Here is a 27947-nt window from a genome sequence, read left to right as displayed (position 1 = left end):
CTACATTGTAATCCCTAAAGCTGTGAATATGTTACAATACATGGTAATAAAGACTTTTCAGTTTAATTACGAAATTTCAGATGCGGAGAGCATCCTGGATTATCCAGTTAGGCCCAATGCAATCCCAAGGGTCTTTACAAAGGAAAAAGCAAGTCAAAGAAGAAGATGTGAATATGGAAGCATAGGTCAGAGTGAGGTGATTGCTGGTTGCAATGGGCGCATGAGTGAAGGGATGGGGGGTAGCTTCTATAAGCTGAGAAATACAAGTTAAATGAATGAGGTTTTTTCTAGAACCTTCTAAAGGCATACTTCCCTGCTGGCTCCTTTCTTTTAGCACAGTGAGACCCAATTTGGAGCTCTGATTACAGAATTGTAAGATAATAAATTTGGGATTCTTTAAGTCACAAAATTTATGGTAATATGTTACAGCACCAATAGAAAACTAATACAAATCATATAAATTAAGGCAAATAATATCCACTCTTCTAATATTTTTTATAATCTGTTATTCTTCCTCAAGTTTTGTCCTTCGTTATACTAATATATTCTGAGACAACCTAAATATACTTTTCCACAAAATTATTTACTCTACGCTTGAAAAACAATTTTTTAAAAAAATTATCTATCATGAGTGGTTCTATTTCTTGTCACCAGTACTCTGGGTATACTCTAAACCACTCAAATGAATAACCTTTCATCAAAGTCACTAACTTTTATTTCTCATGAAAAAATGGGAGAGAGAAAGCTGGGAAATGTGTCTTAACCAAATATTTTAGAAGATTAGCAAAGTATAAAAATACACTTAACACAACTGTCGATAGCCACACATCTTTTACACCTGTTTTTAAGTGATTCATTAATGTGACTCAAACATAAAACCACCATTCTGTACCATATAAAATGAAGCAAAAGTATAAAAATTTAAATTTCATTATTCAGTCTTACTAAGAATGTATGCAGATATGCAACATTATTTGTTAATTAACAATTTAATAATGCAAAGTTTTTAAGTTACCTAAAGCTCTTGGAAATTGTTTAAACTTACAGAGACAAAAACAATCTAAGCTAACAGAGAAAAACAATCTGTTGCTATAAAAATTTTTGTTGTAATGATTATTCTAATAAACATAATAAATTTAACATTGTCATGACATTTGATGGTATGTGATAGCTTATGTAGTCCACTTGATCAGATAACCAGTATAGATTTAGAATGCTTGTCATAATCTTCCATGTTATGTGATGATTTATGTAGCTTACTAGATCAGATAACCAATATAGGATTAGATAGTTAATACTAACTGGTTCCTTCACTGGTAACAAGCACAAGTTTGTTAAAGATAAATAAATAATATGTACATCTGTATTATCTTCCCAAATGATAAGCTCCGGGAAAAGGCACATAACCATTTAGTTTAAACACACATCCAATTATTACACTGCCCTAAGATGTAAGATTTACCTTCATTATGCAAATGTACATTCTGAAAATTTTCCTGGGCCAGGAGTTCCTCAAAATAGAATTGTTTTGTTAAATCCTGTGTATTTATTGTATTAAAAGTAGTTTCTTTATTCTCTGGAAATTTTGGAAATATTTTATTTACTTAAGCATTGTGTTATCTTTATAAATCAATGACAACAGAGCTGGTTTAAGAGATGTTACAATTAATTTAGGAATATTTTTCAGAACTAGAAATGCATGTTACACTTATATTAAAAGGAGAGTCCTTCTCATGTACAAATACGCAGACCGATAGACATGCAGAAGTTTATATTTGTACTAAATATATACTTTTATACAACAATTATATATTTATATAGTTGTATATTATCCAGAGGTGAAGAGTAAACATAGAAACATAATAACGGCTCACTCCATATCTCAAGGGTTGTCCTCCTCTCCTGCCCCGGTGTACGAGAAACTACTAATTGATTTGAGCTCATAAACAGACAAAAAAACCACAAAGACTCACAAAACAGGTTCTCTGTCATCTCTCACCTAACATAATTACTCTCAATCATTTGTCCTACAGAGAGGACTAATATTCAGATCATAAAACCAAACCCCAATTATTGCTCTCATCAGTATGAAATAAGTTACCAACGGTATGTGAGTCCAAAAGAAAAGCAAAGCAGAAAAGTAAGGATGGGGGAGGGAAAAGAGGGTGGACAGAGAGACAAAGTTCGGGTGTTATTACTTCTGGAGAGGAAAATCCGCTTGTGCTAAACAGTCTATTAGGAGTATGTTGGGAACAATTCTCCATGGATATCCCAAAGTCCTTCAGCAGAGGCAACAGCTTTTTGTCTAGACCAGCACTTCAGGGTGTTTGTATAGTCAATAGTTTTGGCAGATACAGTGTCTCCTTCACTCCCAGCCAGGAAACAGACTTATTTGTTGTGGAGGATAATGAAGATAATGCCTCTCTTTAGTGCAAAGTGTGGACAGCTTTTCTAGCAGCCTAGTTAAAAGACTAGAATTACCTAAAATCATAGCTCCTCATCTGTGACACACACTTGCTCTATGTGCAAAATCCACCCAGGCTTCTCTCTGCATGGTTCCATGCACTTGGAGGATGCAAGGAGAACCCACGCAAACCTGACATTTATGCTGCCTGTTATGCTGCAATGAAGTCCTTTGCTCTGACCCAGAAATCTCATATGTTCTGCTAGCATCAATGAAACAGTGACCAGCTAACAAATTAACTTGCACGGTAAAATCTCACCTCCTTCACAGCTCCTGAGAGTACAGTTCTTTAACCATGTAATTTCCTTATGTCTTTTAGGTAAGACTACCTGGGCATGTTCATGTATGATTTCCAAAACTGCTACAGCATAAGTTTCAAAAATTTAAAAACTTGCCTCTGCTACCCATATAAAATGAACATATGCCAAAAATTATATTTGATTCATGAATTAATGAGTTAATAGGTATATTAATGTGACTCCTTCAAAGGGCATTTGAGAAGCTACATTATTTATAAAGGAATAAGAGTACTGGGTTGGATACAAAAATAGTTAATATTCCATAAGAATAGAAACCATAATAGTTGGGCCTCTATCAGAACAAAATGGTCAAGATGAACTCTGTCACTAAAAAGCTGTAAACTAGTCCAGTGAATAGAAAGTCATGTGTGCCTAAACTATTTTCCTAATTTAATCTACCAGTATTCTCATGTACAAACCATAAAGTGAAAAAAATTTGAAACTACAGGGCATTCCCCAAGCAAAACACCATGTGCTATGTCTTAATGACACTATTACTTTCAGGAATTAGTTAGACTCCATGCCAACCCAAGGTAAGAAAATTCCTTCATTATCTGACATGATGAAATCCATATATTCTAAAGTTCTAGAGATTTGATTTTTACATTTAAGTTGCAATTTACTTGAAATGATTTTTTGTGTACATAATGAGGTAGAGTTCCACTCTTTCATTTATTAAAGGATAACAATTAAGCCTGAAACTGTGGAAAGTGTGACAAATTATTCTACTTGTAAGTCTATTATCTTTGGAACTTGAACAAATGGAGGAGATGAGCCTTTAAACCTCTCCTGGGCAATGCATTGTCTCTAAATTCTAAGGCATGTGTCCCATTCAATAATAAAGTCTGATCTGTGCATAAATGTGAATCACAGAGCATTGTTTCCTAAAAGTAATTTTTCACAATATCATTTAGTGAATAGATATCCTCTCCCCAATGAACTGCAAAGCAACTTGCTTGTGTAACATATTTTCATATAGTCATGGTTCTCAGTTCTCTTTAAATGCTTTATTTCTATTTTATATTAATATCTTAATTTCATGTTATTCACATTAATACTGCAGCATGTTATAACATTTTTGACAAATCATATTGTGTGCTAGGAAAATTGCTCTGCTTCTTTTTCTTTATTATTCTCTGGATTACTTTTCACCATTTACACTTCTAAAAGAAGTTTAGAATCAGTTGGTCAAGTACCGTGAATAAACTTTTTGGAATTTTACTGAAATTGAATTGAACTTAGGAATCACATTTTGTAGAATTGATGCCTTATAATATCCAGTAATTACATATGTAAGTATCATGTATCTTTAAACTTTTACTTTTTTATTTAATATTAAAACATTCAAACCATAGATAATTGATATGTTAGACTATCACAAGCAGAAGGTATTAAAAAAAAAAAGTCTAATCTAGCCAAAGAAACTCCATCTAAGAGTGAAAGAAAGCTACATTCACATTTCTGAGCACAGATTAATCTCAGAAAAATGATATTAAGAAATAAAAACAATTCTGGAGGAAAATATATATATATACGATTTTTAACATAAGTATATTTTATGCTATATTTGGGACAAATTTGGTAAATCTGGCAGTCTTTCTTCCAGATTATGTGTTGACATGGTGTCTCCCTTAATATATAACTATATACATAAAAGTCATTTATACAAAATGCAAAAATGAATAGAACTAGGCAATATAATATTAGAGATACATGGAGTAAATCTATACATTTTTTAAAAAAGAGAATGTGTAGTACCAAATTCAGTACTAGGTTTGACCACCACAATATAGTAAAGATTGCAATAAAGCAAGTCACATGACATTGTTGGCTTCCCAGTGCATATGAAGTTATATTTATTCTATATTGCAGTCTATTCATTGTGGAATAGCATTATGTCTAAAAACAAGTGCACACACCTTAATTAAAAATACTTTATTGCTAAAAATGCTAGTGATAATCTTAGCCTGCAGTAAGTCATAATCCTTTTGCTGATGTACAGTTGGATCTCCGTGTTGACAGCTGATTACTGATCAGGGTGCTGGTAACTGAAGGGTGAGTTTGCTGTGCCAATTTCTTATAAAAAGACAATGAAGTTGGCCCCATTTACAGATTCTGCCTTTTATGAAAGACTTATATGTAGCATGCAATGCTGTTTAATAACATTTTAGCTACAGCAAAGCTTTAAAAATTGCAGTCAATTCTATCAAAGCTCACCACTTCTTTATTACCTATGTATATCTAATATTCTAAATCTTTTGTTGTTATTCCAAGAGTGTTCATGGCATCTTCACCAGAAGTATATTCCATCTCAATAAACTACTTTCTTTGTTCATCCATAAGAAGCAACTTCTCATCCCTCCAAGATTTATCATGAGATTGCAATAATTTAGTCAAATCTTCAGGCTCTAGAACAAGAGAATTCTAGTTCTCCTGCTATTTCTACCACATCTGCAGTTACTTCCTTCATTTAAGTCTTAAGTCTTGAAAGCTCTAAAGTCATCCATGAGGATTGGGATTAACTTCTTCCAACTCCTGTTAATGCTGATAGGTTGACCTCCTCCCATGAATCCTGAATGTTCTTAATGACATCTACAATAGTGAAAACTTTCCAAAAGGTTTTCAATTTTCTTTGCCCAGATGTATCAGTGGAATCACTATCTATGGCAGCTACAGCCTTATGAAATGTACTTTTTAAATAATAAGACTTGAAAGTCAAAATTACTCATAACCTTCGGGCTGCAGAATGGATGTTGTGCTAGCAGGCAGGGAAACATTAATCTCCTTGCACATCTCCATCAGTGCTTGTAGCTGACCAGGCATATTGCCAATGGACAGTAATATTTTGAAAGGAACCTTTATCTGAGCATCAGGTAACAACATTGGGCTTAAAATATCCAGTAAACCATGCTGTAAACAGATGTGTTGTCATCTAGGTTTTGTTATTTCATTGATAGAGCAGAGAGTAGATTCAGCATAATTCTTAAGGGTCCTGGGATTTTCAGAATGGTATAATTGTGCAGCAGCTTCAGCTTAGTCACTAGCTGTGTTAGCTCCTAACAAGAGTCAGTCTGTCCTTTGAAGCTTTGAAGCCAGGCATTGACTTTTCTTTTCTAGCTATGAAAATCTTAGATGGCATCTTCGTCCAAAAAAATGGCTGTTTTGTCTAAATTCTCTTGGTTAGTATAGCCACCTATATCACTGATGTTGACTAGATTTTCCGGATAACTTGCTGCACTTCTACATCAGCACTTGCTGCTTAAACTTGCACTTTTATGTTATGGAGATGGCTTCTTTCCTTAAACCTCATGAATCAAACTCTGCTAGCTTCAAACTTTTATTCTGCAACGTCTTCACCTTTCTCGGCCTTCATAGAATTGAAGAGTGTTCAATTTGCTCTGCATTAGGCTTTGGGTTAAGGGAATGTTGTGGTTGGTTTGATCTTCTATCCGAACAAATAAAACTTTCTTCATATCAGCAATGAGGCTGATTTGCTTCTTTATCATTTGTGTGTTCACTGGAGTAGCATTTTTAATTTCTTTCAAGAAGTTTTTATTTGCAGTCACAACTTGGCTAACTGTTTGGCACAAGAAGCCTAACTGTTAGCCTGTCTAAGGTTTCAACATGCCTTCCTCAGTTTAATCATTGTTAGCTTTTTACTTAACGTGACAGACATGTAACCTTTCCTTTCAATTGAGCAATTAGTGGTGTGTGTTAAGTTGTTAACTGGCCGAATGTTATTTTATTTTAATGGGAGGCCTAAAGAGAGGGAAAAAGATAAGGAATTAGCTTGCTGGTAAAGCAGGTAAAACATACAAAACAATTATTGATTAACTTTGCCATTAACAGAGTTGAAAATAATTGCAATAGTAATATTAAAGATCACCAATCACAGATCACCATAACAGACATCCTAATAATTTAAAAAGTTGAAATACTTTGAGAATGAACAAAATGGGACACTGAGACATGAAGTGAGTGCATACGGTTGGGAAAATGGCACCTATAGACATACTCAGTGCAAGGTTGTCACAAACCAATTTGTAAAAATTGCAGTATCTGTGAAGCATAAAAAAGACATCACCATAAAATGAAGCTATGCCTGTAATATTTTGAAATTATGACATGTTTGTTCTCCAATTAAAAATTTAAAATTTTGGGAGGCTGAGGTGAGCAGATCATGAGGTCGGGAGATTGAGACCATCCTGGCTAACACAGTGAAACCCCATCTCTACTAAAAATACAAAAAATCAGCCAGGTGTGGTGGCAGGCACCTGTAGTCCCAGCTACTCGAGAGGCTGAGGAAGTAGAAAGGCGTGAACATGGGAGGCAGAGCTTGCAGTGAGCTGAGATCGTGCCACTGCACTCCAGCCTGGGCGACAGAGCGAGACTCTGTCTCAAAAAGAATAAATAAATAAATTTAAAAAAATTAAAAGGTTGCCAACTATATATACAGTTTTTAGATTGTGTTGTCCTTGAGATATAAACTAGCTCATTCTGGATAGAAGGAAGTGTTCCAATTTAAGTAAAATTTTCTAAGCAGTTACTATTTTAGGTCAGATACTTTGGAGGGGACTTTGACTTAACTGGCTTCTTTTGAGATAGTATTATACAATTAAAAAATGTCCTCTTTAACTATAGAACCATAGTCAGGTCAAATTAGTTCTGAGTAGGTGAAAAGATCCTTAAAAAAGTTTGAGAACAAAGGCATCAAACCCCTTTTGAGTTGATCATTAGCTCTTTATTGAGGAACTTTTTATTCATAAATTCTGTTCTTTATTCAGCATAATAAATATTATGATAAATAAAAAAGTACAAGAAAATTAGTGGTATTGTATTATGATAAGCCTCCAGTTAGAGACAATCTCACCTATACAACTATTATATTCAAAGTCTAAAATGAAAACTCATCTGAATTTAGTATTTCAGGTATGACTGTGTTGGGGAAGTATAATTAAAACCTGAATCTTTTTCTAACCTAGAAAAGCCTCTCCACAATGGTAGTAGAGAAAAAAGAAGCTTTAGTTATTGAATAAGCATTAAACCAGAATGTGATGTGCATTTCAGGCCATCCGTTAACAGATTGCAAAGACAGAAAGAAATCTCCCCCTTTTATATAGGCAAGCAAAAATATCCCATTATGTGCATTTTTTCAAGAAAAATGATAACTAGACCTCAAATAAGAGGACTGGATAATACCATTTATAACAAATAGTTCATCCTAGAGTTGCCTAGTAATTGAGGTGACCATCTGTATTAGTTAACTGGCTTTTTCCAGAAATAAAAAAATTGTTATATCTTTATACTAGGAGGGCACTTTGCAACTTGGAGCAAAATTGCACTAAAGTTAGACTCCTATCCTCCCACAGAAACTGAGAGATATGTGTGCTGTGATAGTTCTTTTTACTCCTGTTGTTTGGTGAGTTCTGAGTTCTTGTCCCACCACTGAGAAGAATGATGTATGTGGACACTGGAGAGTAAGGCAGAGTGGAATTTACTGAGTGACAGAAAACCTCTTGGCAGTAAGAGGGGACCCTAAAGTGGGTTGCTGACCATGAGGCTGAGACCACAGGTTTTTTTGGGCTTGGAATGAGGAAGTGCATGCTGCTTAGTTTATGGGTAGGCTAGGAAAAAGCACCATTCAGAAAGAGGCATGATAGCATAAAAGACTAATCCGGGGAGGGTAGGTATATGTAAAATAGGTGAAGAATGAGGACCAATTGGGAGACAGCACACCAAATGGGAATGGGAGTTCTCAATCCAGCCCGTGGATTTTATCCAGAAATTGTAGCTTGGTTTCCAGACTTTAGACTGTTCTTGGCTTGAAGATGAGTTTTACTGGGGACCTGTCCCTGTCTATCTAAGAATCTGTCTGCCTCCTATTGCTATCACTGCTATCTCTCCTGTTGTTTGTATTCCAGAGAGGTGACTCTCAAGTTCTTTAGGAAGACATTTCTGGGCCATAAAAGTCACAAAAGGCCTGCTGAAAAAAACCTATTAAGCCTCTTATTTCGTATATATATATTTTTTTTAACATACATCAGATAGAATACAGGATGCCTAACCCTTGTCATATTTGAGACAAATTTGGGAAATCTAGCAGCTTTTGTTTCAGATCAGGTTAATTATCAATATGATATCTAGAAGAAAACTCCTAACAGAGCAGTGTTCCATGCTCACTCAGCTGTATCAGGCAGAAGATCCCATAGTCATCCAGAAGGTTTTGGAGATTAGATGGCAAGCACCCAGGCTCTGCTTTGCCACATATGCTTCTTTTGTGAGAGCTCTGATCCACATGAATTCATAAGAGGAGAAGGCAAGTAAAGGCAGCTAGACCTGGGTATGGCTGTAAGACATTCCACACAAGAGCTTCATCAAATAATAAATAAACGTAAATAATCTTTGTTTGATAAACATGTTAGTAGTGTAGGAGTGGAACTTGAACTTTACCAAAAAAATGGTCATTGAAATTAAGCAGATTTAACAAAATAACTTAAAATGTCCATATCTGTTTGGTACATTGCAGTCATTCTAATACAACGAGAATACTTAAGATGATGATCATTATCTCTGTAAGGATGAAAAGACCAATGAATAACTAACTAACTGCCCATCCCAAGCTGAGCACAATTTATGCTTGTTCTTTAATATGCAACTGGAGCTGCTCTTCACAGACTCTGATCACTTAAACTCACAATTATTCTCAAGACTTTGCTCAATAACAAATAACACTTACTTCGTTTGTAATTGTAAAGCTTTACCTCACTGATCTTAGCAATTGGCATTATTTCTCTAAAATCAAAATTTCCTATGCATGCACCTGTCTTATGAATAAAAAGCATAGGGGCTTGTGAACAGTGTTCTTGTACAGTCTTCTCTGTAGTTTTGCTTCCTAAGTTCTTATAATTCAGTTAGAAAACAGAACGGTGACGCTTTCAAGGTTTGCGTGCATGCCATGTCTTACATTTAAAAAAGAAATTATTGTCGACATGCAACATTTTCTGTATTGGCAAATACAAACTATGGGTTTGCTTATTCTCTTCAATTGACCCAATGAAGGGGAAATTGCGGGTCCATCGCTATATTTCCCAAGGGACAATCTTAAGGAATCTCAGAAATGTAGTAGTTTAATTAAACTGCCATAAAAAGAATAAAAAAGTATATGTCATCACATCATATTTCTTAGATAAGCTCATTACATATGCAATATGTATATAATTTAATGAGCTTAACTAAGAAATATGGTGTGTGTGTGTATGTGTGTGTATATATATATATAAATATATATATATATATAAATATATAAATAACATATCTTCACATCTGGCCAGGGATGCTACAGTTGGTTGGAACATTTTGACTCATGTCTCAAAGCGTTATATAAAGTTGAGGCTGGGTGCAGTGGCTCACTCCTGTAATCCTAGCACTTTGGGCAGCCAAGGCGGGTGAATCGGTTGAGCTCAGGAGTTTGAGAACAGCCTGGATGACATGGCGGAATCCCGTCTCTACTAGAAATACAAAAATTAGCCAGGTATGATGGCATGCACTTGTAGTCCGGATACTTGGGGGGCTGAGGCAGGATTGCTTGAACTCTGGAGGTCAAGGCTGCAGAGAGCAGAGATGGCACCATTCCACTCCAGCCTGGGTGATAAAGTGAGACCCTGTCTCAAAAAAAAAAAAAAAAACCACACACACACACACACACACACAACAACAACAACAATAAGAAGTTGATTGATAATCTAACTTATCCCTTGCTTCCTTTGATCTCCCATCACTGCTGGAGCATCTGATGACTGACATCATCAGCAAAGGCACATCACTAGATAGAGAGCAAGCCAGGAGAAACAGAAACAGAAACAAAACTGTCTGTCAAAGATACGCAACGAAAAAGCAATATTTTACAGGCATATTATCACTGTCAGATAAATGAATAGGTAAGTGAAATAAATGCAGTCTGAAATTAAAGAAGAAAAGATATTTTTCAACTTAAATTTTGAAAGACTGAGTAATGCTGAAGGTAAAATTATTTACGAATGCCACATTGTTTTACAGTCCAAAGCATAGAAACAATTTTCAGATAATGTATATATTTGTTCTTCTGTCATAGTTATGCAGTTTGGAAGCTGAATAGATGTTGTTAATGATTTAACAACTCTTGCGTTTTTTTTTCTCTGTAAAGCAACACACAAAAGCTACCATAAGATTAGAGCACTTTGGATCAGTATATGGCTATCAATCAATCATGTTTTCTTATCAGTTACACCAATTACTTCCCACTGTATATGAAGGAAATTGAATTACACCATCTGGATATCTTTGAGCAGTATGAACTTAAAGCATAGTGTAAATTTAAGTTTATAGTTTAATGCTCTGCCTTTTATTCATTATGGATCATGGCAATGATCTGAGATAGCATTCTGCTATTTTGTTGTTGTTGTCGTTGTTGTTTTTGAGACAGGGTCTCATTTTGTTGCCCAGGTTAGAGTGCAGTGGGACAAACATGACTCACTGCAGCCTCTGTCTCCTGGGCTCAAGTAAACCTCCTGCCTAAGCCTTCCGAGCAGCTTGGACAGGGTTTGTGCCATCATGACCTGCTAATTTTTTAATTTTTTTTTTTTTTTTTTTTTGTAGAGACATGATCTTGCTATGTTGCCTAGGCTGGTCCTGAATTCATGGGCTCAAAAAATCCTCCCCCTCGGCCTTCCAAAGTGCTGGCATGACAGGGATGAACCACTGCACCCGATCCTTACTGCTATTTTTAGTGGCAACCCTGGCAGAAAAGGCTTCCATATCTTTATCAAAGTTTAAAAGTAAGTAAGTCTCTTTTTTGTGAGACCTTGCCCTATCCTTCCATTTACCATTCCTATTACCTGATCCTAAAGCACTCAGACACTTGCGCAGCCTCAGACTTTGTCCAAGAGTTCTATGCCCAAATAACTCAATTTTTTAAAAATCCAAACAGAACATTTTACTTTTTAAAGATTGTTAAAGAAAAAAATTGTTCCATATTTTCCACTTCTGTGTTAAGTTATGCATTCTTATCTGTGAGAGACATTGTTTATATTTTCACTGGAGTGACAAGCACTATGACCTAACAGGTCTTTTGCCCCTCCAATTTCTAAGATTGAACCGAATTGTAACGACAGGTTATTTGTGCAGAAACACTTATACTAATGAAAGTAGCTTGTATTGAACTTTGGGTTTTCAGAGTGCAATTCCTAAGGGAGTCATTGCCAACCTTTCATCCCCAGAGCCCTCCCTCTGACAAACTCTTCTGGCTATTCAGCGTTTTTTGTGTCAAGTGCATGAGTCTCCCCTCTTCTCTCTGCCCTTCAGGAGTCCTCATCATCTTAATTGTGGTGAGTTATTTGACTTACCCTACTCAGAAAACTCTCCTTCTCTTTTCTTTGATTGTTTGCATGCTACATTCTAACCTGGGTTCAGAACATTTTAAAGTAATCTGATTAAAACCCAGTGAAACTAAACACAAGGGAGAGAATGGAATACAAAAGAGCCAGATAACCTAAAGGAAATCAATTTAAATCTGTCGGTAATCTTATTAATAATGTGGGGCTTGCCTTCTTCCTATGTTAATGCACTTTCTGGGATGTGCAGCAATAGGCCAGCAGGAATGTTTCCTTCTGACATGTTTTGTCTTTGAGCACCTCAGCCTTCCATCTGGAAAATCTCAAACTTTCTGTAGCAAACATATTACTGCCTCCAATTTTCTTCAGTTTTTCTGGCCCTCCCTGAATACTTGTTCCTTATGCCCTCTGGAAGTCCAATGTTATCCTAGAAAATATATATTTATTTACTTATTTATTTGCCATAAACATATTTATTTATTTCCAAATATATGCATTTGCTAGGATAACAATGGGTATGTACCCATACATCATAGCTAATCAAATACTACTAACGTAAGATTCTACAGAGTAAGTCTTGAAGAAGCAAGATCTACAGCGTGCTTATTGAACTCTGTTCTTGTTTATGTCTTCGAAAGTAGTTCGTATATACTTACTAGAAAAACTGATTAGTATACTACTTTTCTCTTTCAGATATAAATACTTCTTTAAAAGTAAAGTTACATATAGAATTCTCCATATGCAGCAGGAAAAGGTGCTAGACAGTGTTTATTTTGAATGTTTAACAATTTTAAATGAAACTTTGAAGATTATGTTTATTAATTAAGGATTGTTAGTGTACATCTTATTATACTGTTAGCTTACTTAAAAATTATTTGCATTTTAAAGGATGATAATCTACTATAGAATTAGTCACACAGAAGATGTCAAATGTAGAACTAATGTCAATGAAATAAATTAAAAGCATTTAAAAAAATCATTGCCCAAGTGCTATTAGTTATTTCCTGGAGGGATTTACTCTAGATGCCTCTGTTTCATTATTTGATGATTAAAATATTCTTTGATTTCCAGGAATATCTGTTCTACTTTTTTCTAGTTTGATTTACAATCACTTTCTCCTTACATAATTTGCAAAAAAAAAAAAAAAAAAAAATTCTGCTGCATGTCAATGATGGTTTTTGAGGGTAGAGCCTATAAAAATTGAGAACAATGAGTTTAGAAAGAAAAACACCACCCCTTGGGCCCACGAGAAATGCTTCTCAATTTTGCTGCTACAATGAAAATTCCAACTCACATTCAATAAAAGTTCTCCTTGAAGTAGCCCTTCATTGTAACAGATGGCACTCAATTTGGTCATTTCTAAGGGAGATACCAATTTGTCTCCCAAAATGATGAGAATGCTGACAACATAGAAAAGATACAAGGCCAAGCATTTATGAGTTTACACACTGTGAAGTGGAATAAAAGTGCTCAAAGGTGCTCATTATGGAACTGCTGTAACCAGACCCAGCATAAACATGGTTTGAGTTTTTTTTTACACCCCATTACTATGCAATTGATATTTAGATGTGCATATGTATGCAGAATGGGACATACTTATATAATTGAAACCCAAAGGCCAGAACATGTATAAATTTTTTGGAGATGATTACAACTATGGAATCATCTAATAATTAGCCAAAGTCTGGATTAGGCATTCCCTGTGAACTCTCACCCCTAGTGTGACCAACTTCCCAAAGACAGAGAAACACACACTTTTAAAAGAAAAATACTGCGTAATCTTTTCTTAATATTCATTAGTTGGCTCTACTAGGAGGAAAAATGATCTATGCACACAAATCCTATTCTTCATTTCCATTTCCCATATACACAGCTTAATTCTACCCGTGAAAAACTGGGATGAACAACTTGACCTGGTTTCACAATCACCGTGTCCGTATTTTCAGAATAGAGTACCACTGGCTTAGCATTTTTAAGTCTTTGTTTACCTTTTGATTTAGCCTCATTTTTCCCCTTTAACCTAAAATTCTCCTGTTACTACATATAAATTTGTATACAATAGCATATGTTAAAAATAATTTGAGGTACTACAAATTGTCAGTGTGCAAACACACACTGATGATGATATACAATTATGTATATGCATGATATATATTAGTCCTCTATACACATACTTACTGCATTTATAGATATATAATTGTAAGATGTTGCTTTCTTTGAATGTCTTAATAGTCAATCAAGAAGCATATCTAAAGTAAGCTACTTTGTGGCTATCTTTGTATGCACCATTGTATTACCTTGTTCAACAAGGAGGAGCCCAGGTGACATAACAAAATAAATAGACACGATGCTGCTGCTTAATTCAAGTTCATTTTCTTCTCCTTTTTGAATATCCTCTAGTTTAAAACCATTTTAGAGGATCTAAGTAATATGATCATATATCAACGGAGGATACAAATTATTAAATAAAGGATAACAACAATAAATGAAAATCAACTTATGTACATGTCCAATTTTTCAAAGATACATAATTTGAAAGCAAATGGAGTGTGAGTATAACTAATCATCCCACACATCTGGCCCTGCTAGTGAAAACCAGTTTTGTTTCCCATTAGGTTAATATTATAATAAAAAATGTATATAAAAATCACCCTGAAAATAATTTAACTCTCAAAAAAATTGCTTTAAATTTCTAGTAGTAATAGGTAGGTTATAATTTTACCTCAGGCGGATTAGATTTTGTTTAAATAATGACATTCTACTATATGAATTTACTCCTCTAATCTGTCAGAATCATTGCCTTAAAGTTGAATATATTTATATTGATACAATAGCCTCAGGCTTTGTGTAACATTTAGTTTTTCTGTATTGGTAGTAATTTATTGAGTTGAATAAATGTTATATTTATCAAAGTAGGAAATGGCATATATAATTAATAATATAACATTACAACAGGGTACTTAATTCACAAGGCATTATATATTATTGTTAATTTTTATGAACACAGTTATGGTAAATATGTCACTGTAGAAAGAAGCATCTTGAGATTACTTATATTATTATCTCCTCCCTATCATTATAAATTATTATTAATTAATGGTAGTATGACTTTGTTCATGAGATGATCATTTAAAAAAATTAGTTATTCTGATCACTTAAGACAATTGGATCTTTTAAGTCATCCTTCTTGCTATTATAATTAAAAATTATTTACTATTATCAGCAGTGTAATTAGTTTCATTAGTGATTTTTAAAATTAAAGATTTTCTAATTCTTCATGACACAATTAAGTCATTTATTTATACCTTCTAAAATTAGAGATATATAAACATGAGGATGTTTATATTTATTGTTTTTAAGCATGACAAATACAATAATATATATTGTATGTTGGATATGTAATCTCTAAATAGCACCAATATGTTGCAATATTCCATATAAAACAGAAATTCACTTAAGGAAATAGTCTACTCTTATTCTTTCATTGGATAATCAAAGATATAATACATAATGCAATAGTGCAATTGCTAAGAGCAAGATTAATCAAGTTACAGTTTGGGAATATTGACTGTCAATTTGTTTTAACAGTTTTATTATAGAGGAGGACTTCAATTTGGTAACTCTTCTTTAAAATGAAAACAAACTGTAGCTTTGCTAGATGTTTAAGTTAAGCATGCTATTTTGACCTTAACACATACAAAATAAGAGCATTATTCAACAGCAGCACAACTTGTCTGTGTATCAATTGGAACTACTGGTGCTTAGTGTCCTCCATAGACATTGAACGCAATTACCCGATGAGTGGACAAGGTGATTGTTTTTCACTGACTTGAAGAGCATATGCAATAATTTAAAAATTCTTTTTTAAAAAACTGACTTTGGCCTTTTGAACCTGGCTTGGGAGAATGATGACTGAAGCAATCTTTAATGAAATTGCATTTGGACACCCTCAGTTAGACTTTAGGAAGTGTTCGTTGGCTCCTGGGTATTTGATAAGCATTTGACAATTGAAAATTCTTTCCCATTACACGTAGATATTTTCATTCACATGTTTACACAGATTATGAATGCAAAAAAAGTGGTAATAAATATCCCATGCTAAATTTTAATTCTTTAAATTAACTGGTTTTTTTTTTGTTTTGTTTTGTTTTTTGTTTTTTTTTGCTTATGTAGAAATACAAATGAGAAATCAGGTTGCTTGAGATTATCCTACCACCACTACCACCACCATTTGTACATTAGTGAACTCAATGCAGTATTTTATTTGTAGGAAGACTGACAGTGACAATGTGAAATTAAATTTCTTTGACTTATAAGTCTCTTATTAAACAATGTCTGAATAGTATATATGAAATCTCTCTCCTTCCATGGGGAGTATAATGGTAAGAAACAATAAATAACTGTCAATCTTTCCAGTTATCATCACTAATAGCTATTGAGGTATAGTTTAGAACAAGCACTGCAGGATGCATTACATATTATGGAAAGAGTCATAGTCTAGGGTCATGCAATTAGAAAGTCAGAAAGGTCTCTACATCTCTAGACAACTTCGAAAAAATGAATATTTCTAAAACTTGTCATGTATAGCAAAAGTCTTGTGAATGCCTAGCTAATTACCTGATAATATTGAAAGCTCCTAAGGCTTTAAAAGTACTATTGAGGACCTGTCCTAAAACAGCAGGAAGTTGCTCATTCATGTCAGATTAAAATGTAACAGAAAAAGTACTCTGATTTTCAGATGCAGAGAAATGGTGTATTTTAAAAGCTGAAATCAGAAAGGAAACAAAGCTTATTAGAAAAGTTTATTATTGCATACCAAAGTCATCTTAGTTCTTGTTTCATCAATAAGAAGTTTTCAGGAGTATCCAAATGATGCACATATCTTAAAAATCAAGTGTAGAAACTGTGTTCATCAGTAAATGAACAGGGAAGCAGAAAAAAATATCGACTCCATTCTTTGGCATGGGTGCTCACTGATATAAAGGTGTACGGGTCATACAATTGTGCAAATCCTAAGTATAATGTGAATACAGTGATTTCCTCATGCCTAGTAACTTAGATTGTCTCTGCATTTGCCTGTAGTGAATCCTCTGTTCCCTCTCCACATGTCTACCTGGTAAACAGCTTATAATCGTTTCCAGTTAAATATTTTGTTACCAAAACATTTCCAGATGCTCCCAAGAAGATTTAAATTCTGTTTTGAATATTATTGTATTAAATAACACAAGAAGTTTTCAGGAATATTCATATAATGCTCATATTTTAAAAGTAAAATGTAGAAACTGTGTTCATCAGTAAATAAACAGGGAGTCCAAAAAAATTATTAACTCCATTCTTTGGCATGAGTGCTATAATGATTTATTTTCATTATTAAATTGTCTAGTAGTCGGCATGCACACACACACACACACACACTCAACTTTCTGTTAATAAAAGCTACAGAAAAAATATAGGTGGGTGAATACGGAGGTGACAGGCAATAGAAACTTTCTGTAGAAACCTTCCTCTGGCTACTCGATAGCCTTGTAAATCCTTCTATCCATGTTGAAACTTTCCTACAACAATTGTCTCAACGATACCGTGCTTAGACCTCAAACTACGCAATTTTCACATGTAAAAATGAAGATGTACACGTTTTCCCAGAAAGAGATACATGAGGTCATATCAGTTACTATATTCTCCTCCAAATGAAGTAATTTCTTTTTCTATCATAATTGTAGTCCTGCTTTAATATGCTATAAAGATCAAATACCGTATTTTAACATCATTACAAGATCTCTCCATTATATGGTCATCATTAAAACATTAACTGGCTCAGTTCTAGCTAATTTTCCAATGAGGTAACTTAGTGGTGTTCTGCCTACCAGATCTACAGTTTTTCTGATTATATATGCAAAAAATACAGTAATAGACTATCCATTGAGAACACCATATTTAATTACCAGTTAATAATTATCGCTGCAGATAAAAATATTGTAATTATCAGTCTGGTCCTATGTCCACTCAGTCACTGCATCTGCCACCTCCGGATTAAAATTAAACCCATTGAGATAAGAAAGCTGAAGGTCAATGACAGCCACTGCCACCATCATCCCAGGCCTATGAAGAACAGACACCAAAGAACTTTGTAAGGATGTTGAAGCTCTCCTTATCAGCACATTTTCTAGGCATTTAAAAGGACATTTAAAGGTAGCATTCTTTAAATCTTCACATGGGACATACCATTCATAACTCAAAATACACCAAACAGCTATATTTAAGATCTGGATTTCTTCTTCTGCAGTATAGCAGGGGAATTTTGTCAATCAAATCCATTTAATGTAGGCCACTGTTGAGACCAGCCATTAAACCCAGAAAAGTTTAAAGCCAGGCTCCTTGAGTTAACATTTTGAATTAGAAACTCATTGAATCAGAAATTATTCCATGCACCTGTAGAGAATAATTTTGCTTGATTCGATATTATGTTCTATCCTTCTTGACCTACCACTTTAAAAAAAAAAAAAAATCCATCCAAACAAATAATATCTAGATTTCTTTTCACAGAAACTAGCAAAGGTTTGTAAATCCTTTAGTGCATAAGCTATTTTTCTCTCAACTCATTCTTTGTGTTTGTTCCCAGAGTATTTGTAGATTTGCTCTAGTTATGGTTCTGAAAAATAAAGGTAAGTAGGATGTGGAAACTGGAGAATGAATGAATCTTATAAGGCAACTACTTAGAATAAGATTATTATAGAAATCTTAACAATAGATAGCTAGTATGTTCTAAAGGGTAGAGGATCTTCTCTTGATAAACAAAAAGTAGCTTGAAGTTTGAAAGGTTCTTAGACTCATTGAAATCTATCCAAGTGTCTTCAATTTGGTAATATGAGACATAACTTTTGATATTTCAAGTAGAAAGATAATTGGCCATAATGGTGTTATCTACAGGTGGAAATAACCCAACCAAAGGTGGAAAAGAGAAAAGAGGCAGTTACATCAAATTCAGGAAGCTGCCATATTCATGATCCCAGTTCTTACCAAATAGTATTTCACATAAGTCAATAAATGAGGCCCTGTATTCTACCTGTGTTGCAGGATTGCATTTTTATCTTATTTAACTAATTTGTTCTCTGATCAGGCTTTAATCTGAGAGTGTAACAACCTGACCTCATGGTATTATTTTTTCAGTGAACTCTCCAGTATAGGTCAGTAGTCAACACATTCCGTAATCCTTATAGCCATTACCACCGTAACAGTCAAGTGAACTGCACCCTTTCTAATAAATTCATCCTAGGCAACAGGTAGTAGTTTAAGTAACCATTTGCCTTTGCATGCCACGGATTACGAGTCTCATTTTCCAAATGCGATGAGATCAACATTTATAATCGGATGAGATAACCATTCTCAGATTAACAATTGAAAGGCCCGTTTCACTTCTATTAGCACATGTATCAGTTGATGTTTGCTCAGGTCAGTATGAGACACCACTTTGGATATTCCGTGCAGGAAGATAATTGACCATATTTGTGTTATCTGCAGGGACAAACCAAAGGTGGAAAAGGGAAAAGAAGCAGTTATATCCAACTCAGGAAGCTGCTATATACCCCAAACATGAGCCCACATGTCCTGCTCTAGTTGCTGGAGATTGTATAAGGCTGTCATGGCTGCAGTTGTTTCACACCATAGCTACTGAGTGGGAATCCAGGATCCTGTTTTTCTGCTGCTGCTGCTGCAACTACTACTAATATAGTTGGAGTCTGCAGCCACCTGCAATCAACTTTAGTTACCCTACTCAACTGCTGTTATTGTCAAGCACATCCCCAGAGGCAGAAAAATGACCTAACGTTTTCCCAAACTCTCATTTGTGCCTCCCAATGGTAGCATATTTTCTGTACATATTTTGTTTACAATATATTTCAGGCTTTGTAAACAAATGAGAGATTTAAATATATCTATTTTTAAATAAGTGAAGTTTAATAATGTAAATTAAAATTTGAAAAGCAATTACAAAGATCAATCTGAGAGTTTATAAGGAAGGGGAAAATAATTGTCATAAACTTTGTCATAAATGCAGAGAAGAAATCATGATTTCCATAGATATGAGCAACAGGTCATTTTGACCTGCTATAATCAGTTACTTTCTTTTTCGCAAAATACTGCTTTTTCAAGTGATGCCAGAATGATCACCCCCATATCATCATCAAAGATGATATTTTCTGAACATTTCCTGTATTTGAAAATGATGCCTCTGTAGAAATTTTATGTGTAAAGATACTTTGCAAACTGTTAAGCAGAATAGAAAAGCTATGTTGTACAACTGTATATAGCATAGTACTAGAAATATCTGAATTCTTTAGAATATTAAAATGAATTACTCTTTTGAAACGTAAGGTAGGTGAAAAAATTGAAACATTTTAATTTTCTTCATGTAGAGGAGAAACATTGCTTTTGGAGAAAACTTTAAAAAACACATACACTCACATCGCACTAGAAAGGAAAAATTGTATAAAATCATGCAAAAGTAATTGCTTTTGAAGTAGAATAATAGAAGAAATTAATCAAAACGTCAATTTTTTCTATCATGTAAGATATTGTATTCTTTAAATGTCATTGCTGACAGTGTTTAGAGGTCAAAACACTTTTAAGGTCAGTAGACAGCTCTGCTTTCATAAAAACATCTAAAATTTTGAGAAAAATAACCTGCATAATTGCATAATTCTCTGAAAAACTGAGAAAGGTATTGGCACCCAAAATTTATGAAATGTTTAATGTCAGAAAGCACTGCAAACAGGTAAATATAGATTTCTCAATAGTTTTGAAGAATTATAATCCACAATTTTAATTTATTCTGAAATATTCCGGTAGGTTTGGCCACTATGCTTGGGGACTAATATCTGTCCAATAATATTTTATCTGTGTAGTAGATGCCTTATTTTAATTTTATATATATGTGTATATGTTTGGTTTTGTTATTCTTTAGTCAATTTTTAACTTATACTTTCCAATCTTTTTATACTCTCTTTAGATTATTTTAAATTTTTAAAATACCGCTTTTAACTTACCTTATTCTTAATTATATAGATAAAGCATTTGAGAAAAAATATATTAAAAGGTCAATATCTGTAAGCTATCCTGCTAGATGTCAGGAATAATTTAAAGATATTTGGATTCCCACTCCCTCACCTTTTTTCTGAGTAAATACATGCAGTCTATGGGAGAAATGATGAGACAAGTACAAAAACTACAGTAATACAGATTAGAATACTACAATTGCCATAAAGCTAAAGAGAAAAGACATTTTGGAGATTCTGACCCACCTTTCTCTTAACCAAAAAAAAAAAATCCCCTGTAATATGTCCTTAATAGATTCTGAGTCTGTGTTGATATTGCAAAAACATCACAATTTCCTGACTTGAAAACTTCATTTATTAAAAAAAAAAAAAATACCTCCAGTATGAAGTTGGAGTCTACCCCCTGTTTTAGCTCACAATGGGTAGATGTGGGTAAAGGTTTTTAGGGAGAGAATGGTTATTCCCAATCACAATTTATTGTAGAACGTTAAATTGAACAATATATTTTACTTGTTTTAAATATATATGATTCATAATAATATATTACCTCTTTCAGTGACTATAAAACTTGTCATTGTACATTTTACTGAGGGTCCAATAACAAATTCTTCTTGCTTTGTCTTCGATGAATGATTTCTTCATAGTTAAGAAGAAACTGGGTTCTGTATTGTGTGAGTAAGAGTGCAAAATATAAATAATATAATCTACCATCTATGGTTAAAATTGATGGACATTTATGAGCATATTATTCAGGCCTAGGGTCCATACTACAAAAGATTTTTTTTTTTAATTTTAAAGAATATTTAAAACGCTGGAAATGTAATAAAAAACAGTAAGTTCTATATTTAAAAAAATCAAAGTGCATGAATTTGTCATTTTATTTATTCATTTGCTTTTGTGGTGCAAAGAAAATAATCTTAGGAGAAGTTGAATAAGTCTATATAAACAGATTACAGATCACTTTATTACTACTCATACACCATCTCTAGTACTGAAAAATATAGAGAAAATAGGTTAAAGTGTACACAAAAGTATTTAGGTGAGAATAAAAAAGATAGAGTGTAATACTGTGAAAGCAATTAATCCTAGGTAAAAACTGGAGCGTTTATGAAAAAATCAGAAGGAGAAATTGTTGGCTACAAGTTGGTTTCTAATCAACAGTATTTTAAGCCAAGGAAGGTAGAAAAGTATATTCAGATAAAAGAGTAGCCAGATAAAATCAGAAATGCAAGTGGGGAGAAATGATTTTGCTCAGTGATTTTGGGTGAAAATAACAGAAAAAATAAAATATTCTATAGTTCAGATGTCTATATTTCTGTGTATAGGAATTTTAAAAGCATCATAGAAAATCAAAATATTAATATTTTATGTCATAAAAAGTAATATGACATCCTACACACTTTACACATTTCTATAATTTATTGATCTAAACATATTCACTATATATGGGGGTATGTGTATATACACATTTAATATGTGAATATGTGCATATATCACATATATAATATATACATATTTTTATAAATATATGTAATATATATATTTACCCACATAGTGGCTTAGAGAGGATCAGTAACTTATTGAAGGCTTATAGTTAGTCAAGGATTGATGCCAAAGCTCATGGGTCAATCCACCCTGGTGTCTTGCAAATGGTTCTAGTATACGGAATTCATAACAGAAAGATACAAGCATGTGAATGTTCTTTAAAGAATAATTCATCCAGTATTTGGGTAAGAGCATAAGCACACACAAACCTGCACAAAGAGTATTAATATGAAAATTCACAAGCAGAAAGCATTCTGTAAGTTATTAAAAAGGACAAAAGGAAAAAGATGTGAGCTATAGAACATCATTATGTACTGACTGGTTAGCTAGAAAAGTGCATGCTTTTCTACCACAGTTTAAAAATATATATGTGATTACATGTTCTTTGAACAAAATGAGAGCTTTTAAATATCTACATGTTCTGTGGTAGTTTCAACAGGCTAAAAACAAGATTTGCCAACACTACAAAATTGAATAAATGGTAGTTGGTAACTCAAAATTTAGAAGAAGCAAAAATGAACAATCATAAATTGGACTTAATTCTGAACAAAAAGACAAAAAATCGTGGTAATAAAGTAAAATAAATGCAGCAAGCAATACTCATATTATCTTAGAAGTTATAATAATAAAGTAAAAAAGAGCAAAGTCCAACAGACAAAATATCCCTTGTAATTGAGTAATAGAGTTTTCTAAAGGTTCAGATAAAAGCAGTTGTGTTTTAAGTTCTGAATTTTTTAAGTTTCAAAAGGAATACAGTGTGTTTAAAAAAAAAAAAAAACTAATCTCCAGCAATAAATTGCAAATGTTCACAAATAAATGTGAAATATGGCATGGATGACATGCTTCAAATAACACACCCATATCACTATAAAGGCAACAACTTTTAAGACAAAATCTTCAAAGACTATATGTAGGGCAAATGAGCAACATAAAACAAAAACAAAACAGACATATAAGGTCACCTAGAATAGCTAGAAAAAAACCTTCTGAGGCTTTTATAACATGTTACTAAATGTCATCTAATTTAGGAATGCTTCTATTTCGAGATGAATGACAATAATTTATGACCTCCCTGTGGATGACAACAATAGTGAAAGGTCTTTCACAGTTCCTACAGTGGATAAATATTTTCAGATTGTGTGGGGGCAAAGACAAACCTATTCTATTTGGAGAGTAAAAGTAATTAACATTAATGATACTGATCTAACTTTAAATTAATTTGGAGGCTGTTTAACAGTATTATACAGGAGATATACTTATTTGTACATTTTCATATGCAGATGGATTTTGTTTGGGGTAGGCTTCAACAGAGAAATAACTACTGAGAATTCCCCAAAAACATTTTTAAAAATCATCTTTTAAATACCATAATGCAACGAAAAATTTAGTACCTAATAAAAGGTTGAAGTTGTCAAAAGACACAACTTTCAGGTTAAACAGTTCATTTATGAAGATAAGCTAGCATCTGATAACAATATCTCAAATACGTAAAGTTTCAACCTGACAGCAGTCTGCCTCTTGCGGATGTAACAACAGTGAGCCAATGAACAGGTCCACAAGGCAGGTCTTTACAGAGGGATTCAGAGACTCTCACTGCTACAGCCTCTGGCATCTGCAACATGTGACTTTCAAGGGTTCCAGCGTCTTCTACACCTCACAGAACTGATGGTTATGGGTCAGAGGACAAATTCACATAAGTGAGTGGGAGCTGAAGGCAGAAATCTATGAATACTATGAGAAGAAGATAAAATGGGCTGGAACTTCAATCCTGGCAGGAAAACAGGATGAAACAGGCCCCTCATATAGTGAGAGAATGGAGGCAAAAGCCCCCTAGGGGAAGTCTAGGACTGGTATTATCTCTGGCCTCATGTGAAAGCAGGCAAAAGACATTCCAAGTATCTTCATTGGGGGGACTGTAAGTCAGGATTTGCCTTTGGGAATGAAAGAGAAGAAAACTAGTTTCTTGTGCAGAAGCCTGGTGCATAGTCTGCACTGTTGAAGATTATCATGCAGTCTTCTTGTAGGTGTCCACAAGCAATACTGCCTCTGAGTTGTGCTCCTTAGGAAGGAAGTGAGGTGTGAGATACATGTAAAATTGCCTGAGAGTTGAATAATTATGAAAATGTGAATGGAAACCACTATGAAATATTATCTCACATCTAGTGGTACGGCTACTATGAAAAAGATGAGATAACAATTATTGACGAGGGTATGGAGAAAAGAAAACTTTCATACGCTTTTGGTGGAAATCTAAATTGATGCAACCATTATGGGAAACAGTATGGAGATTCCTTAAAAAAATAAAAATAGAAATTCCATATGATGCATCGATTCCTCTTCTAGGTATATACATACCCCAAAAAGATGAAATCGGCAGTTCTTCAAGTATCTGCACTTGCCATGTTCACTGCGGCATTAATCACAATAGTCAGATATGAATACAACCTAAGTGTCTATTGACAGAAATTTGAAAAAAGAAATTGTGATATACATACACAGTGAAATATTATTCAACCTTGAAAAATAAGAAAATCCTACCTTTTGTGACATTGATGAATCAGGAAGAGGTCATGCTAAGTGATGTAAACCAAACATAGAAAGAAAACTACTGCATAATCCCCCTTTAATTTGCACTCTTTTTTTTTTTTTAAAGTGAAATACTTAGAAAGTAGAACTGTGATTGGGCTGGGGGATGGGCCAAGGAGTACTGGGTAATGCAAATCAAAGAGAACAAAGTTGCAGTTATATAGGTTGAGTAAGTCTAGAGATCTAAGTACAGCATGAGGATTACAGTTAATAATATAGTATTGTATACTGGAAGTTGCTAAGAGAGTTAACTCTAAGTGTTCTTGCCACACACAAAAGTAACCATGTGAGATGATGCATACATTAATTTACTTGACTATAGTAATGATTTCACTATGTACAGTCAGCCCTCCATATCCACAGCTTTCAGGTACACAGGTTCAACTAATTTCAGATGGAAAATATTTGAAAATAATTAAAAATAACTATACAATAAAAATAATATAAATAAAAAATGAGACAGTATAGCAACTATCTACATAGCATTTATTTGAATTGAGTGTGATAAGTAATCTCAAAATGATTTAAAGTCTGAGGGAGAATGTGTATATGATACATGCAAATACTAAACCATTTTAAATAAGGGACTTGAACATTTGCAAGTTTTGGTATACATGAGGTCCTAGAACAAATCGCCTGCAGATAGCAGATACTGAGGGATGACTATATATATATATTTTGAAAAATTACATTACATATTTTAAATATGTATATAATTTTTGAAAAATGCTTAGAAAAAATCAATTATTAAAAAATTAAGGAAAATAGAAAAATATTAAAAAGTACAAAATTGAAAAGATTATAATCTGACATAGGACTTCCTATCAGGAGTAATAGTGACAGAAAATAAATGCATCTTTTCTTCTACATCTTTAAGTCACTATAGTAACGGAAAAAAATGCATCTTTTCTTCTACATCTAGCTAAACTACCATTACTGAGTTTAAAAAAAAAAAAAAAAGGAAAGAAAAAAGAAAAGAAAAGAAAATCGAAACAGTTTCACCAATAGCTTATGGCTCCAGATGTTTGCTAGAAACATTGAATGACAAACTTAAATAATAAGATATGTAAACACAAAAAGTGAAGAGAAAAAAACAATAATGAGGAAAAACATAAATAAAACATGTCAGTAAATCATCAAGTATGAAAAGATTATAAAGTAAGCATTTTTGCTTGTTTTAAAACAGGGTAGAAATTTTACAAAATCAAAACTTCGCAGATGGTTGGAGAATATTTACACAAATTTCATAATGTGTTTACCTCAGTAACTTGGATGGGTTAGAAATACATAAAAGAGTAAGTAAACTTGTTAAAATTGTAGGAAAACTTACTTAAAGAATATACCTAGAGTACATAACTTTCCAACACAGCAAAAATAAAAGGAGAAAAAAAAAATGTTTACTTCAAGAGGAGACAAAAGAAAAAAGTCATTGGTAGTATTTTGCTGTTTTGGAAACTGAATAAAAACTAAGTAACATTTTAATCAAATCATTAAGGGTGTCACTCCATCAATTATGAAAGACATATTGGAGGAATTTCTAATAGCATGACAATCTGAAATCAAAAACATATTCATAAGCTAAAGTGAGCATTAAAATTAATAATTCATTAAGGGAAAGTGATAAAGTTTAAACTCCTAACTTTAAGTTGCAAATACTTTTGTGATAAGCAATTTGCAATATAAGTTATGTTCAAAGATGATTTATAACATGTAGTTAGCCCTTATAATCTCTCAAGAGCTAGACCAAGCACTTCATATATTATACATGAGCTAATTTAATCCTCACAGCGACCCAACAAGGTATAAAACTGTTAAATGAAGAAACCAAGAATCATTCCTAGGCAGATTCATTCTAAACTTTGCAGTCTCGACCACAACGCTCCACTACTTTAAATATTATTCTCTCATTAGTTGTCAGGCTCCAGTATCTTCGTGCCTTCACTCTCAATCACTTTTCTGTCCTTTATTGTATGGTGTCATTTTGCGTTATAAAGTGTGCTGATCAAAGAGGTTGTGGTGGATTGATTTGTCACTTTTTTTGGCTTCCCTGCCACAGTAGGTGACATCTATTTCCTTTCACTTTCTTTTTTTTTCCCCCAAATTTATTAATGTATTTATTTATTTTAAATTGACATACAAAATCGCATGGATTTGTCACAAACAACATAATGTTGTAAATTGGATATACCTGTGGATAAGTTAAATCTAGCTAATTAACAAATGCATCACTTCACATCATTATCATTTTGTGGTGAGAGCACTTAATAGGTATACTCAACATTTTTCAAAATTGCAATATGTTGTCATTAACTACAGTCACCACGCTATACAATAAATCTATTCCCTTTCCTTTTGAATCTTGGATGGCATTCTTTAACCAATAGGATATGCCCTTTTAGAATCCTGATACCATTATTCTGCAAATAAGCATAGTTTAGCCTCCCTGAAGATGATACATAACATGAAGAGAGACACTGCACAAAGAATGTCCAGACACTCCAGCAAAGGCCCAGACATGTAATTGAGGCCATCTAGGATCATCCCGTCTCACATAGCTGTATAAGGTACTACAGGCAAGACCTGCAAAATAGCTACACAATTGAGAGTCCAAACTGACAACTGTTAGAAATATGAG

Source organism: Papio anubis, chromosome 15, assembly GCF_008728515.1.
Source record: "Papio anubis isolate 15944 chromosome 15, Panubis1.0, whole genome shotgun sequence".
Taxonomy (NCBI): domain Eukaryota; kingdom Metazoa; phylum Chordata; class Mammalia; order Primates; family Cercopithecidae; genus Papio; species Papio anubis.
The sequence above is the reverse complement of the archived record's forward strand: the minus strand, read 5'-3'. Positions refer to the sequence as shown.